Genomic DNA, 14,297 nt, shown 5'->3' on the forward strand with positions numbered 1-14,297 from the left:
TCCAGCTGGACTGGAATGAGGAGGATCTGGCCAGCACACCATTTCCTGTCTGTTTCAGAGCACTTTTACTTGCATTATCTTTTTGATCTTACAAGCACCCTGGAGGTAGATCTGAGGGAATGACCAGCTTCCCAGTGTGGAATGCAGTTATGAGCCAGAGAAGCGGGGCTTAGGATGCTGCTCAGCATGTAGAGTGCTTGATTGGTGTGCACAGGGCCTTGGATTCACGCTCTGGCACTGCCTAAAACCAGGCATGGCAAACACACACACACACACACACACACACACACACACACACACACACACCTACACACACCTGTAATCCCAGTGTGCAGGAGAGAGGCAGGAGTCTAAAGTCATCCCCAGCTTTACAGGAGGCCAGCCTGGGCTACATGAGGCTGTCTTTCAGAAAAAAAAAAAAAAAAAAAAAGAAAAGGAATCAGAGAAGTTACATCAACTCCCTGAAATGCCCAGCAAGTGGAAAGCTACGAAGGCTGCGAGACAGCACCCTGGGGCTTTTGTTGGTGTTGCGAAGAAGCCGGGGCTGGGGAGATGGGAGCAGAGACAGCTATGGCTGCCTGTGCTCAGTAGGTGACACAGCTACATATGTGTCATTCTGCCGTTCAGTCTTCGCCGTGGGCCCCACTGCCATTCTGTCTGCAGGTGACAGGGCAGAGCCCCAGTTATCTGAACCTAGCCCCTCAGGGATCTGCAGAGCTGGCTCCCTCAGGCCAGGGGCCACACAGCTCTGCCCACGCCTCTTCCTGGCACCCGGGAAGGCACTTACGCTCTTCCTGCTTTACACATAGACACCAGGGCTGGGTCACAGCAGGGGACTTGTCCCCAAGCTGCATGCACACCTAGAGAAGTACCACAGGTTATTCAGAAGCCCGTCATTGACAAGCCCAGCTCCCGGCCCCTCAGGTGGTCGCGGCATGTGGACAGGGAAGTGCCGCACACGGGGCGAGTTTGTGCACCCTTGGACTCTCCCTGTAAAGCGGCTCTGAAGGCACAGCACTTGACAGCCGCTCATCACTGAGCTGCTGGCAGCACCTTGTTATATCAAGTCCGGGGCAGGATTTATGGCCATTTTGAAAGGGGCTTTGAAATGAGATGGAACTCAATATTGAATTTTTTTTTCCCTCCCTTCCCCTTGGGATTTCAGGGCCTGTGAGATCCGCTTCCTCCTCATTAGCATATTCTAATGAGTGCTTATTAAGGCGAATTTCACTGTAGCGCTCTGAGGGTTGGTTAGGAGGCAGAGCCAGAAGGAAGGCTCCATGTGGGGACCCTAGGCTCTCAGGCCAGGGCCTGCTTCTGGCTGTGACTCTGCCATGAGCCATAGTTACCTTCTACTGTGGAGCAGCAGAGATGTGTAGAGTCCTCTCACAGGACTCTGAGCCCCAGAGCCTGAGTTTGGAGTTTGCCTCAGCTACTACTCAGGACAGGACAGCTAGTGTTCTAGTAATAGGGCTAGACAAACCCACTGGTCCTCTCTGTGGAAGGGATGGTGTCTAATCTGTGTATCAGGACCTCCAGTGCCTGTCAAACCACAGGGCCTCAGCGATAAGAGTTGTGTAGCCAGATGGGCAGAGGGAAGAATGGGCAGGCTGCCTTCATGGAGGGGTGCTGGGGTGCCTTCTGTGGGTGCTGGGTCCTGCTGTGGGTGCTGGGTGCCTGCTGTGGGTGGTGGGGTGCCTGCCGTGGGTGCTAGGACACCTGCCATGGGTTTGGGGCACCTGCCATGGCTTCTGGGGTGCCTGCCATGGGTGCTGGTGAGGGTTTGCCTGTAGTGTGTACATTGGGACTTGGATGATATTGGTGCTAGGGCACCTGTCCTAGCCCATGCTGTGTGGGGAGCTATGAGCCTCTGGTCCCTTCGTCTGCTGCTGTCTGGAGGTGCTTTGAGGAAGTCTATGATGCTCATGATGACTGGATTTGGAATCACCATGGAAACACACCTTTGTGTGTCTATGAGAGTGTTTCTAGAAAAGTTGAACAGAGCAGGAAAGACTTATTCCCTGGCCTGGAGTCCAAGACTACCTAATACAGAGAGTGCAAACTGAGCACAGCACTCATCAGTCTGTGCTTCCTGATGCACAGAGGTTAGCTGCCTCAGGCGCACCATCCTTCCTTGCCTTCTCCATCAGCATGCACCGTGCCTTTGAACCCTGAGCCACATAAACTATCTACCCTGAAGTCTTTGGTCAGGAATTGGGCCACAGCAATAGGAAAAGGAACTAGCTGAAGTCTCTGGGGATCCGGGCTGGACTGTCCCTGTTTCCTCCTCACTTGGCTCTAGCTGTCACTTTGCAGGGCAGAAGAGCCTGTGACTTCAAAGCAGAAGCAAAGAGTTGGCAGGCAGGGAGAGTCCATGGGTACCCGTGCTTGGCGGTAAGAAGGGGGAAGGATGGAGAAAGGGCCAGGTCATCCTGTTGCTGGCTCTCCTCAGTGATCCTAGTAGGTGGCCAGAGCTCTCTGTGGAGCCTTAGAAGGTACCTATGCCGACACGCTGTGCTATTCATAGACGTTTGGTTTTTGTTGATCTGCACCAACGTTCTTAGTGCTAGCAGCTTAAGGTAGTAGACCTCTGTCTTCAGACAGCCCTGAAGTGTGGCCAGGGTGAATCAAATGTGGCTTGGCATGTGTGAGGCTGCCTGGGAGCAGGCACTCCATCCTGTGTACCAGCATCTCTGTACCCCACCCCTCAACAGAGAGCTTCCCAGGGACAGACAAGGTACTGGATGAAAGATCAAGGGGCCACTAATCACCTCTGTCCCTGGAGCCTCCTACCTCATGAGTCCTCCTCAGGGTTCTTGTTGTGAGATGCAGGTTCTTCTGGGGTCAAGGCACTATGGATGAGGTTATGGTCATCTGTAGAGGAAGACAGAGGTAGGCTGCAGACAGAGGACTGGAAAAGGGTGTCTGAGGGCTGGGCAGACCCGAGCAGGATCTGGAGTGGCTGTCCAGTTATGGGAATAAAACTTTGTTTCTAGGAGTTTACTCGAGACATGCGGCTCGGTTTCAGGAGCTGCTTGCCTGGTGAAGGAAAATAAATTCCTGTAGGAAAGATGTGGGGAGATGGAGGCAGAGTGTGGCAGCCACCAGGCAGCCTGCCTCTCTGTCCTATAAAGCAAGGAGACACTGGAGCAAGGCCTCTGAGTGGGCTGGAGAGGCAGCAGGCTGATGGATGGGTAGGTTCTGGTAGCAGACTCCAGTGTGCCTCTGAGGACCTCACCACTGAGTCCTCAGCCTCACACACACCAGGGAGGGCCTGCTTGAGAGCCTCCCTTCCATTTCCCAGATGCATGATGGAGGAGGTCCAGAGTTAGACTGGGGCATCCAAAGACCTGGGTTCAAGATCAGCTTCATCTGTTGTCAGCTGTTTGAGCTCTGGCTGGTCTCCTGATTTCTCTGCTTAACTTCTGTGCAAACACAGGGACCAGCTTTGGCTGGTAATCAGATGGGTCTAGACAAACTCAGGTGTGGACATTACACCAGAATGAACTCTCTTCCCCCTGACTACCCCTACTGCTATCACTCACCAAGAATTTTGGAAAGAGAGAAGGACCTTCACTGGCAGGACTATCAGACAACTTCCTTAAAAATTTTTAAAGACATTTCTTTATTGGGGGAAGTATTTTGTAGGAGTGGGTTCACTTCTTCAGCTGTGTGAGTCCTGGGGATCATCAGATCACAGGGCTTGGAGCAGCACACACCTGCTGAGCCATCTCACCAGTCCACAACTTCCTTATATGAGTGGAGAAACTGAGGCCCGGAGGAGCTGTTAGAAGTTGTCTTGTGGCCCCGTGGCTGGTGGAAATATTCTATGTCGGCCTTTAAGCCTATGTATTTTCTTGGAATGACAGGCATTTGAGAAGGGATTATAGTTTCTGCTGTTGAGGAAGCAGCCCAGATAGCCCAGTGGAGCTGGCTCTGGAGGTTTAGGTGTGGGTGAGCCAGTCCTAAGGGCATGAGAGCAGGAGAGCTGACCCTGCCTCCCACCAATGGTGGCACTGGGTGAGCTAGCCAGAACACTGCTGGAGAGCTCACCCTGATGGTGTGGATAAGGCCCAGATCTAGGGCTCTGAGCTGGCCCACTCCAAAATCTACATAATCTGTGAATGGTTGGGAAGCATGAAGGGGGCCAGTCCTGCTCTCCCAAAACTGCGTGATCTGCATGACCCAGGACAACAACAGGATAGCCAGGAGGCCTGGTGAGGAGCCAGGATCATGGCATCACAGTAGCCAGAGATCTCGAACCAGACCAATGACTCATTGCAATGAGCATTTACAAGTGAAGATGTGTGGACATAGCGGGATAGACTGTGGGACACACTATGACATACATACTACACCTTCCACGATGGTGTGTTTTCTATGCTGTGTGTGTGTGTGTATTATTTGGGGAAAGGAAGTTGCAAGGACGAAGGGTGAATATGAGGGGACAGGGTCTGGGGTGCATGGTGTGAAACTCAGAAGGAATCAATAAAAAAATTTTAAAAAGAAGCAGCAGCCCAGAAAGGTACAGGAATTTGAGGCTCACACAGCTGACTAGACCCAGAGGGAGAGATCTGATTCCGGCTGCTCTGCCTCTGGCTTGTTTCTCCTGGTCCTTGGCTGGGTACTCGGCTCCGGTCCTCCTTAGGGGGACAAACTTAGCAGAGTCTGTCCCCTCACAGGTCCTTCTGCCAGCAGCTGCACCAGGCTGGCGGTCGTATGTGCTCACTCCTTTCCTCGCATTGACACGCCACAACACATGTGTGCACAGCTCTACCATTCGGCTTTAGTGATTGCTCCACAGTGGGTGAAATTGGCTTGAAGTAAATGTCTGCTCTGCCTTCCCCCTGGGCAATTTTATCCTCATCTCCACTTTGTGGAGTGATCTGGAAGCTGCCAGGCGCCTGTGCTGCCTGGATATGTTCTTTCAGATGGAGAGATGTCACCAGAAATGCTCTGGAGAGCTGTGCAGACGGGGCTGTGGCATTCCACACCCCAGCATCCTGGGGAACCCATATAGAAGAGCTGACAATGAAGCAGGGGATCAAGGAGATGTTTGCTTTGCACGCATGAGTGCCTGAGTTCAGTTCCCAGGACCTGTGTTAAGTGGTGCTAAGCGCTTATAATCCTGCTGCTGGGGAGGTGAAGACAGGGCATCCCCGGGGCTCGCTGGCCAACCAGGCTAGCTGAACTGGTTAGGTTCAGGTCTCACTGAGAGACCCTGTCTCAAAAACAAGATAGGCTGCTTCTGAAGTGTATTCAGAGTACATCTAAGGTTGGCTAAGCTTTCACCATGGCATGCACACATCAGCTCTCACGTCAGGGAGGGCTGGGGCCCAGAAAGGGCAGGTCCTGCTTCTTCCTGGGGCAGAAATGCATGCTTGACCTTTGGGGTGGGAACTGACCCTTTGGACAATAAACCTCCAGTCCTCTGATAGCAGGGAAGATGGCAAGGACTGAGGGCTTCCGTACTGAACCCTACATTTACCTTTCCTAGCCAGATTTTTGGCAGTGATTGGCTTCTGTACTGCCAGCCCTCAGGGCGGTGGTCAGGTACCAGCTCACCCTCCTGCTTTAGGGCTACCCTGTCTTTCCCTCCATGGCTCCACGGTGCACCACTGATGCAGGACTCTGGGTCAAAGAGTCTCTGGGTCAGGAATGACACAGGGACGAATGCACACAGGACCTTGTGGATCCAGCCGCCCTGGGCCAGGGTGCTGAGTGTCCTAGCTATTGACACTGAGGGTCACTTTCCTGGCTCCTGTACTCTCATCGTGTCCCTGCTTTCAAATCAGAGCCAAAGGGGCTTTCAAATCCCAGTCAGGTTCAGTGCGTATACAACCATGTACCCCAAGGTGTGTACTAGAGCCAAAAATCACCATGAGAAAGCAGCTCCTAGTCATTGGTAGCCACTGTGCTTCAGATGTGAGCCTGGCTGACAGAGGCCTCCTCTTGGCCAATGGGACACCGAAGCATCAAAGGGACCATGTTCCGAGTTCTGAACTAGGATTGTCCCCACAGTCATAGAGTGTCTGCCCTTCACTTCATAGGAGTGTGAATCCACAGAGATGACCCCATCCCTCTTCTCTCTCCCCCACCTTCCCTTATCTCTTTCTCTCACATACATGTGTATAAGCCCCTGAGGCTAAAATATGAAGACTTAAGCTGAGTTGAGCATACATGAAACCCTGGGTTCAGTTCCCAGCATCCCGTAGGAGTGGAGGTATGTACCTGTGGTCCCAGAATGTGGGAAGTGAAGGCAGGAGGATCAGAAGCTCAAGGCCATTGACTGCTACATAGTAACTCTGACATCAGCCTAGGCTATGTAAGAACGTCTCAAAGACCAAAGGATGGAGACCTGTCTGTGAGCAGAGTGATGGACATGCAAGACGGAAGTCCTGAGCTGAGCACCTAACTTACGCACAGCTGCCTGTAAGCCTCCTTCTCACCACCTACATGTGGAGATTATGACCCCTCTCTGAGGGTCACGGGGAGGCCTGAGTTGGGAACATGTGGCAGCCTAGTGCCTGGCCTGCTGCTGGCTTTCAGGAGATACCCACTCCTCCCCAGCCCTGGCATTTGCCTGGGATATAGCTGGAATGTTCTCTGGCTCCAAGGACATCCAGGTCAGATCCAACAAGGGCTATTCCCAGGGCTCGACATACCCAGTGTCCTCTTGAATTTGAACTTCCAACCCCAGCTTTCTAGCTGGCTACCCATGCCTAGCTCCTGTTAACAGGGTTCCACCTGCCTGTTCCCAACCCAGCCCTGGTCTGTGTCTTTTTCTTCGTCCTCTTGGCACAGCTGAAGAGCCCTGTGTCAGAGGCCTATCAGGGTTTAGCCAGCCCTGGCCTGCCTCCCATCCTTCCTACCTCCTTGAGTGCCCACATGGGCAGATTTAGAAACTCGTGGGCATACCTGGGAATTAGACCGCTGGGGAAGCAGGGGGTTAGTCTTGGCATGAGCTCCCCCTTTCTACCTAGTGGTGACTCAGCATTTCCGGGTTGGGCTGGGGATGTCTGGGGAAGGAGCAGAAAGCAGCAGGGCAAAGCTGGTATTGGTAGGGACCTGCCCTGCGTTAGCTTTGTGGTGAAGAATGGCATGGATCTCCCACTCTGTCCTGGAGCCAGAAGTTAAGCAGTTTTCTGTCGTTCTTGTGCCGATTACCAAAAGTCTTTTGTGTGTAACCCCTTCGATCCTGCCTGGGTGAAAGCCCTCTGGATTTAGAACATTTTGTATGATTTCTGAGTGATCCTTCCCAAAGATCTTTAGATAGTGGCTATGAGCACAGAGTAAAATGCATGATCAACACACTTTGGAAAATGCCCTTTCCCCCTCCCTCTCCGCTCCTCCCTTGGAGACAGCGTCTCTAGCCCAGGCAGGCTCCACCTTTCAGTACAGTCAAAGATGGCCTCGAACCTCTGATCCTCCATTCCCCAAGTGCTGAGATTATAGGCATGCAGCAAAGTACCTGGCTTTATATGCTGCTAGGCCTCAAACCCAGGCTTTCCACACTCTACCGACCAACAGCACCCTCAGCCCCTGAAAGCTGCTGTTCAGAGAGAGAGGAAAAACTGTTCTGGATAGTGCTGGGATGCAGAAGAATTACCTGATGGCCCTTGTGGACACGGCCACCTTCCAGTTAACGGAAGGTTCCAGTTAACTGAGGAGGGGCTGCAATTTTCTCACCACCCTGGTGCTCGGGGTGACCTGAGTCCTGCTTGGCCTGACTAGTGACCCAGGAACTCAACTCTCCCAATCCGCGCCTCACAAGCTGTCATATCATTTTGAAGGCCTAAACGCCTCCATTAGCATTTTTCCATGGAGCCCTGGGAAGGAACTACCTGATGCATTAGGGTTTTAATTTAGCACACACCACACGTATATGCCCCTAGACAAAACACAATTGATTTATAATTCCCTTAATGGAAGCCCAGGCCTTAGTCACTCCAGAAATAGATCGTTACCCTGCTACCCTCTGTAATTTCTTTCCTCCTGCTTTTTTTTTTTTAACCCCATTGTGGTCTAGAGATATAACATTTTATTTCAGCCTTTTCTCATAATCCAATAAACACCAGATCTTTCTTTCCAGACCTTTAATTTATAACGTGTTTGGTTGCTTTCCTTTCATTAATTAATGCTCTTCCTGGGGGCCCGTGACAGGGGCTTTGTGTGATGCTCTCTTACAGTAAGCAGGTGCTTTTAGCCTTAATGAACAATTTCCTGGAAAATACTGAGACAAACAACGAGGAATCAGGCCAGAATCTGGGGCTTGTGTGCCATTCGGCAAATTAAACCTGGGGCAACAAGGGACAGGGTGTGAGTCACACGGAACCGTGTGGCTGGGTCGGTGCGCAGAAAAGTTCTAGGAGGTGAGAGAGCAGTTTGCTCTTCCAGGAAATGAGAGTTCAGGGTCATTGCTCGGCCACAAACACCTCTAACAGAGAGCAGCCGCACACGAGGTCCAGGTCAGTCACGGCCACGCTGGCCTCTGGTCTAGCCTTGGAATCATTTCTAGCTTCCACTGTGGGTCAGATGGGCCTATTGGACATCATCCCCAGTCTCCTCCTCTCTGTCCTTTCTAGAAACCCTGATGCACCCCGGGAAGGCAGCCCTTCCCTGGGCCAATGTCTGTGCTGAGGCCCTGCCCCCACAGTCCGTCTGGAGAGCAGTGCCAGCGCAGCCATGCTAAGCATGTGCCTGGGCCCTAGAGGCACCTGCTCCACTCTGGTTTCCTCAACTTTTAAAGCTTTCATACGAAATACCTGACATATTAAATATGCCTCCCTTCATAGTCTCCTTACTCTCTCTCTTCTTGCCACTGCCCTTTGTTAGTCCTCTCTTTCCCCTAGAAAATGTTACTCTACCGCTGTGTGTGTGTGTATGTGTTTATGTGTGTATGTGCACGTATGTATGTGTGCATGTGTGTATGTGTATGTGTATGTGTGCATGTGTGTAGTTCAGGAAGAAGGCAATTTTGGTTGCAGTTCCTTAGTTCCCATCTCCCATGTTTTTCCGAGTCCAGAGCAAGAGGCTGTCTCTGACTTCTCAGTGATGGCATTAAAAATCTGAGCCAGGCTGGATGGTGGTGGCACACGCCTTTAATCCCAGCACTCGGGAGTCAGAGGCAGGTGGATCTCTGTGAATTCAAGACCACCTGGTCTACAGAGGAGTTCTAGGGCAGCCAGGGCTACACAGAGAAACCCTGTCTCAGAAAACAAACAAAAGGTCGGTGCTACCACTTCTTGCTTTTCTTTTGAACATGGTTCTGGATACCAGATCCAGGAACCTGTCCTTTACTGAATTATCTGCCCTGCCCCATGCTCCCTTTCTTTGTGTGGTTGGGTGGGGGAGGTTCTGAACATATGGGGGCCTTGAGACCTGAGAAGGCAGCCCTTTCACTCTCTGTATTATTCCTTTGGGAAAAGGTCTTTTATGGAGCCTCAAGTTAGCCTGGTGGCCAGCAAGCTCCTGTCTCTATGGTCCCCACTGGCAGCGGGTTACATGTAAACATCCATCCCTGGCATTTTATGTGGGCGTTAGGGATTTGAACTCAGGGTCTTATGCTTTCTTACTTACTGAGCCATTTCTCCAGCCCTTGGCTTTTGCTTTCCTGTTACACACATATGCATGACTTTATATATTTATTTAAAATCTTTCCTCAGGAAACAATTAGTGAATGAGACCTCATGAAATTAAAGCTTCCTTACCACACAGGAAGTGGTTAGTCAGTGAAGAGGCAGCTTATAGAGTGGAAAAAAATATTTACAAGCTATATGTCTGACAGCAGTTTAATATCTAGAATTTACAAAGAACTCAAGAAACAAAAAACCGGACGTTCGAGATGGCTCAGTGGCTCGGGGGTAAAAAATTTTTGCTGTGTAAGCACCATCAACTGAGTCTGATCTCTGAAATCCACAGGGCAAGGAGACAGCTCAAAAGCTGTCCTCTGATTTCCGCATGCATGCTGTGGCACATATGTGCTCATTCCGAGTCCGTCTCTCTGTTTTTCTTCTTCTTGTGTACATACTAATAATAAACAAAATGAAAATTTAAACAAATTAAACAAGGAGTCAAACAACCAATCAATAAATGGACTAACAAAGTGAGCTGGGCTTTTTAACTCTCCCACTTTAAAGGTGAAGAAGTTTGGGATCCCGATGATTGGACACGCCTACAAAGCCACCCAGTTGATATGCAGAACTGGAATTGGGGACCCAGGAGCCCCCTGAGATTCTGGGCCTTGTGGAACTGGCTGTTGCCTTGGTGATGAGGTGCCCAGCAGGGCTGAACTGGCCAGGCTCTGAGCCAGAATTCGTCAGCATTGGGAACAAAGGCTTGCAATATATTTCTTTTATAATCCAAATACCTGATTCATGGGTTATCCTGAATAGAAGCTGAGAAAAATCTACATTAACCATCCATTTTTCCCATTCATCTGATCATTTTGGGTCTTTGAAATAGTATAATGTTCTTAATCACAGCCCAGATCTGCTCACTGAGAAGACTTGGGGATATGCAATGGAGGTGGTAGGCTCCCCTCTGCCAGAGGGCTTCAAGGACCTCCTGGGGAGCTTCATAAAGGGGCCACTGTCCCCAGGGGTGGCAGTCTCAGATCTGTTGGGTGGGACAGCTTTTTCAGTCAGCTCGCATGGGTGTGGCACTCTGCCACCTGAGCTGTTTTATAACCTGTGTTTCCCACATCACAGTACGTCAGGGTCATCTTCCAGCCGTGTCAGCCCAGTTGGCAGTGAATTATTTTATATATCTTTGCTACCCCAATGCCTTGATGATAATGCTAAACGTAGGACACCATCAGAACAAAAAACCACCTAGAAACCACAAGCCTTGCCTTCTTGCTCCCTCCTCCATGTGAAGACCCTATGAAGCACTGTCTTTAGCTTCCAGATCTTTCTGCCTCTCTATATGTGCATACATTGTCTTCTTCTTTCTGTTTCGTTTTTGAGTACTGTGTCTCCCAGAACAGTCTCAGACCACTGGTTCAGGTGATCCTCCTGCCTCAGCCATCCCCCTAACAAGTGCTAGAACCACAGGTTCTAGCACCCTACACATGTTTTCCATCGAGGTGTTTAACATTTGTACTCTTAGTGGCCGTGCCGGAGGTGGCGTTCACGCTGCTTCAGGCCCACGTCTCTCTAAGACTGGCGCTTTAGAGCTGCCTTTGGTCTAAAGCAAAGTGAGGTCTTTGGACCTCACTCAGTCAGTGAGGACACCAGGCTATGGAACATGGATCAGAGCAAAGGTCTCTGATTTCCCATTGTGCTTGCTTCAGGCTTCCTGCAGGGAAAGGCCGTGATGCTTTGAACCAGCTTCTTTCCAAGGCCCCTGCCCCTCACAGCATTCCCGTGTACCTGCAGCCGGTGTTTGGGGGTCTGGAGCTGGGCCCAGCCTGAGTCACCTCAGTGTTTCCGTGGCTGAAACGAATGATGGGGCCCACCTGGGGAGCTGCAGTTAGGAACAGCCCTGACCAACCCCACATTTATTCAGCTGAGCTCAGGTTCTCCAGCAAGAGACTTTCCTAGCCACAATTTTTCTTTTCCTGGCTTCTTAGAAACTCTAGCAGCCAAATTACAGGGCTGCAAGGGTCTCAGAGGTGGAGGCTTTGCGTCAGGAGCAAATGAATATTTCATTGAACATCTTCTTTGGATAGAGCACTTCACCTGCTCTCACTGTGTAGCTTTCAGATGTTAGTGATGTTAGTGATACAGTCCAAAAAAACATGAAGCCTGGCCCGGGATGAAGTTCAGTTGTTGGGGTGCTTGCCCGGCATGCATAAAGCGCTGGACCCCCTTCCCAGCACCACATAAAGCAGGTGTAATCTCAGAGGTGAAGGCAAGAGGATTGGAAAATGAAGGTCATTTTCAGCGACATAGAGAGTTTGCGGTCAGCCTGATACCCTGCCCAAAAAAGAAAAGGAGAGGGAAATGCAGAAGTGCAGGCAGGGGTTTTCACTGAGCTTTGTCGTCCTATGGCTGTGTTAGTATTTGAACCCATCCCTGCTGAGTCCTAGTCTTTTACTCGAGCCCTACAGTCTCCTTGTCACCTATCCTTGAGGAAAGCACCTCTGCTGCATGGTTTCCTGACTAGTTCTGACACCCTGTGGCTCGCTGGCCAGAGGGCACAGACACCTTGGAGACAACTGACTTTCCATTGATGAACGACTCTCCAGGACTCAGTGCCTGGTCCTCTCTGCCCACCCAGGCACTTGTGATCACATCCCGTGGTTTGAGAAAACTTTTTTTTCTGAGTGGGCAGGAATGAGACCCATCCCCCAAGGTTGACCCCAGTCCCTGCATGTCTGCATTATGGCTGGAAGGTTTTAAGGATGGAGCCTGGGTGCAAGGAACTCTATAGTTCTTAGAACTCCGAAGCTGGGAGAGCAGAAGACACAGAGTGGGCCGGCATATGGGGAGTGAGGTAGGGAGTAGCCGGGCTGGCTGAGGGTACCCTGATTTGCAAAGAAATGGAAAGATGGAGATAATTGCTTTGTGAGAAATAGGATGGTCTAAGAACACAGATAAGTTTTCTGCCTTCATCTTCACAGGGCTGGAGGCCACGAATGTGAGTTTGCCTGCTCAGGAGTGGGGAACACAGGGGTGGGGGTGGGGGGGTGCACAGAGCCCAGAGAAGTTGGAGTGGGTCAGGAGGCCAGCACTCCATTAGTTTAGAGATGCATCCTGAGGATCTCTATGCGATTGCTGTGCTATGATCTCTTTTCCTCCTGCCCGGTGTCAGGGCTACTTGCTTTTAGCAGGGCAGAGGATGAAGGGGACAGGGCAGGCTTTGGATCCTGACGGATGGTCATTGGCAGCCTCCCTAGTGTCATTCTTGAGATTTGCAGTGTGAGGCTTTCTAGGCAAGGGGAACACAGAATTTATCAGGGTGGTGGAGATGAGCTTTTGGAGGAAGACATTTAACATGTCGGGAGAGGGGACTGAAGGCTCCTCTGATTTATCCCAAGGGGCAGGCACCTGTCTGGGCTGCCCCATTGGAACTGGCACTCTGCACTCTGCAGTCAAGGGAACTTTTGGAGATTAGGAGATGTGGATTTATTGATTCAATATAGGGAGATTAGAAGGCAATCAGCATAAACCCAGCCCCTGGTGGGATAACTAGGGGCTCCTTTCAACTCATGCTGATCAGACCCCAGCAGAGAAATAGGTCTGGGGATGGTGAGCCAGCTGAGCCAGGGGCAGGGAAGGGGCAAGGGTGGCTAGACTGTACAGTAACCTTGGTACTGGCCTCCTGTGTGCAAACTTGGCTTCTCTGTTTTATTCAGAAAAATAACAGAAGTGTGTGTATGTCCTATAAATAGAAGATAGAAGTCTCTCTGCACCCACATGCCAGGAGGGATGTGAGGTGTGTGCACAATCAGTCCCGGCTTCTGAAAGTGCCTTTTCATGGGCAGCTCAGGATGTTACTCGTCCTCAGTTGCAGCCTTCAATGCCTGCCTTGTGTTGCCTCCCTGGGCAGACAAGTGCCAGTGCCGGTGGGGAGGCCCAGACAGAGGGCTCTGATTCACACTCAGGATGTCCCGGGTGCCTACTATCACTGATGCCAACAGATGGGTGTTCCTGGGTTGTGTTTCACAGAGCTCCGCGTGCTGTGTGCTCCTCATGCTCACGGGATGAGGGGTGTTTTCTGTCCCGTAAGACAGGTGTCCTTAAGATTTGGGGTGAACGGAGGCTGAGGCCGGCTATAGAACCAGTTAAGTGGTTGACAAAGATGACCAGAGAATCCCTCTCAATGCAGGCAGCGCTCCATGTACTGGGAACAGAAATGGAGGCAGCGGATAGAAACGCCTGCTCCTGGGTGTTCTGCTGGTGTGGGGCAAGGGCAAAGATGTATGGAAAGGTAAATAAGAGTGTTTTTTTAAGGCCAGACAATATGAAGAGGCTGTGTCTGGGTGGTAGTTACAGAAGAGCAGCTTTGGAGCAGTGACATCTGTAGGGATCCCAAATGCATGGGTCTATGCTTTCCCTGTCGCATCCAGGACCCATGACAGGTGTCATCAGTCTTCATGCACCATGTTGTACTTAACATTGTCAACCTGATGAAGCCTAGAGTTACTTGAAAAAAGGACTCTCAATTGAGTAATTATGTTTATCAGGTTCATCTCTGGGGGACTGCCTTGGTTGTTAATGGATACGGGGACTCAGTCCACCGTGGGCATTACCATTCCCTAAGTAGGTGGTCCTGGGCTTCATATGGAATCTTGCTGAGCATGAGCCTGAGTAAGTCAGCAAGAAGCATTTCTTCAGGAATCTATCTTTCCT

General features: G+C 50.9%; 1 protein-coding gene across 20 annotated transcripts in view; it reads left to right on the top strand.

Annotated features, from left to right (window-relative positions):
• Nucleotides 1–14,297, top strand: part of Megf11 (multiple EGF like domains 11) — a 313,387-nt gene that overhangs the window by 86,028 nt on the left and 213,062 nt on the right. The window contains exon 1 of one of the 20 annotated variants that reach the window (XM_055597205.1): nucleotides 8,448–8,468. The exons of the other annotated variants lie outside the window; for them this stretch is intronic. The gene's annotated coding sequence lies outside the window, so the exon portion shown is untranslated. Of the gene's footprint in view, nucleotides 1–8,447; nucleotides 8,469–14,297 lie in introns of those variants that run through there. 20 annotated transcript variants of the gene reach the window in all.

The sequence above is a fragment of the Psammomys obesus genome, unplaced genomic scaffold (assembly GCF_907164565.1).
Source record: "Psammomys obesus unplaced genomic scaffold, mPsaObe1.curated_primary_1811, whole genome shotgun sequence".
In the NCBI taxonomy this organism is placed as follows: domain Eukaryota; kingdom Metazoa; phylum Chordata; class Mammalia; order Rodentia; family Muridae; genus Psammomys; species Psammomys obesus.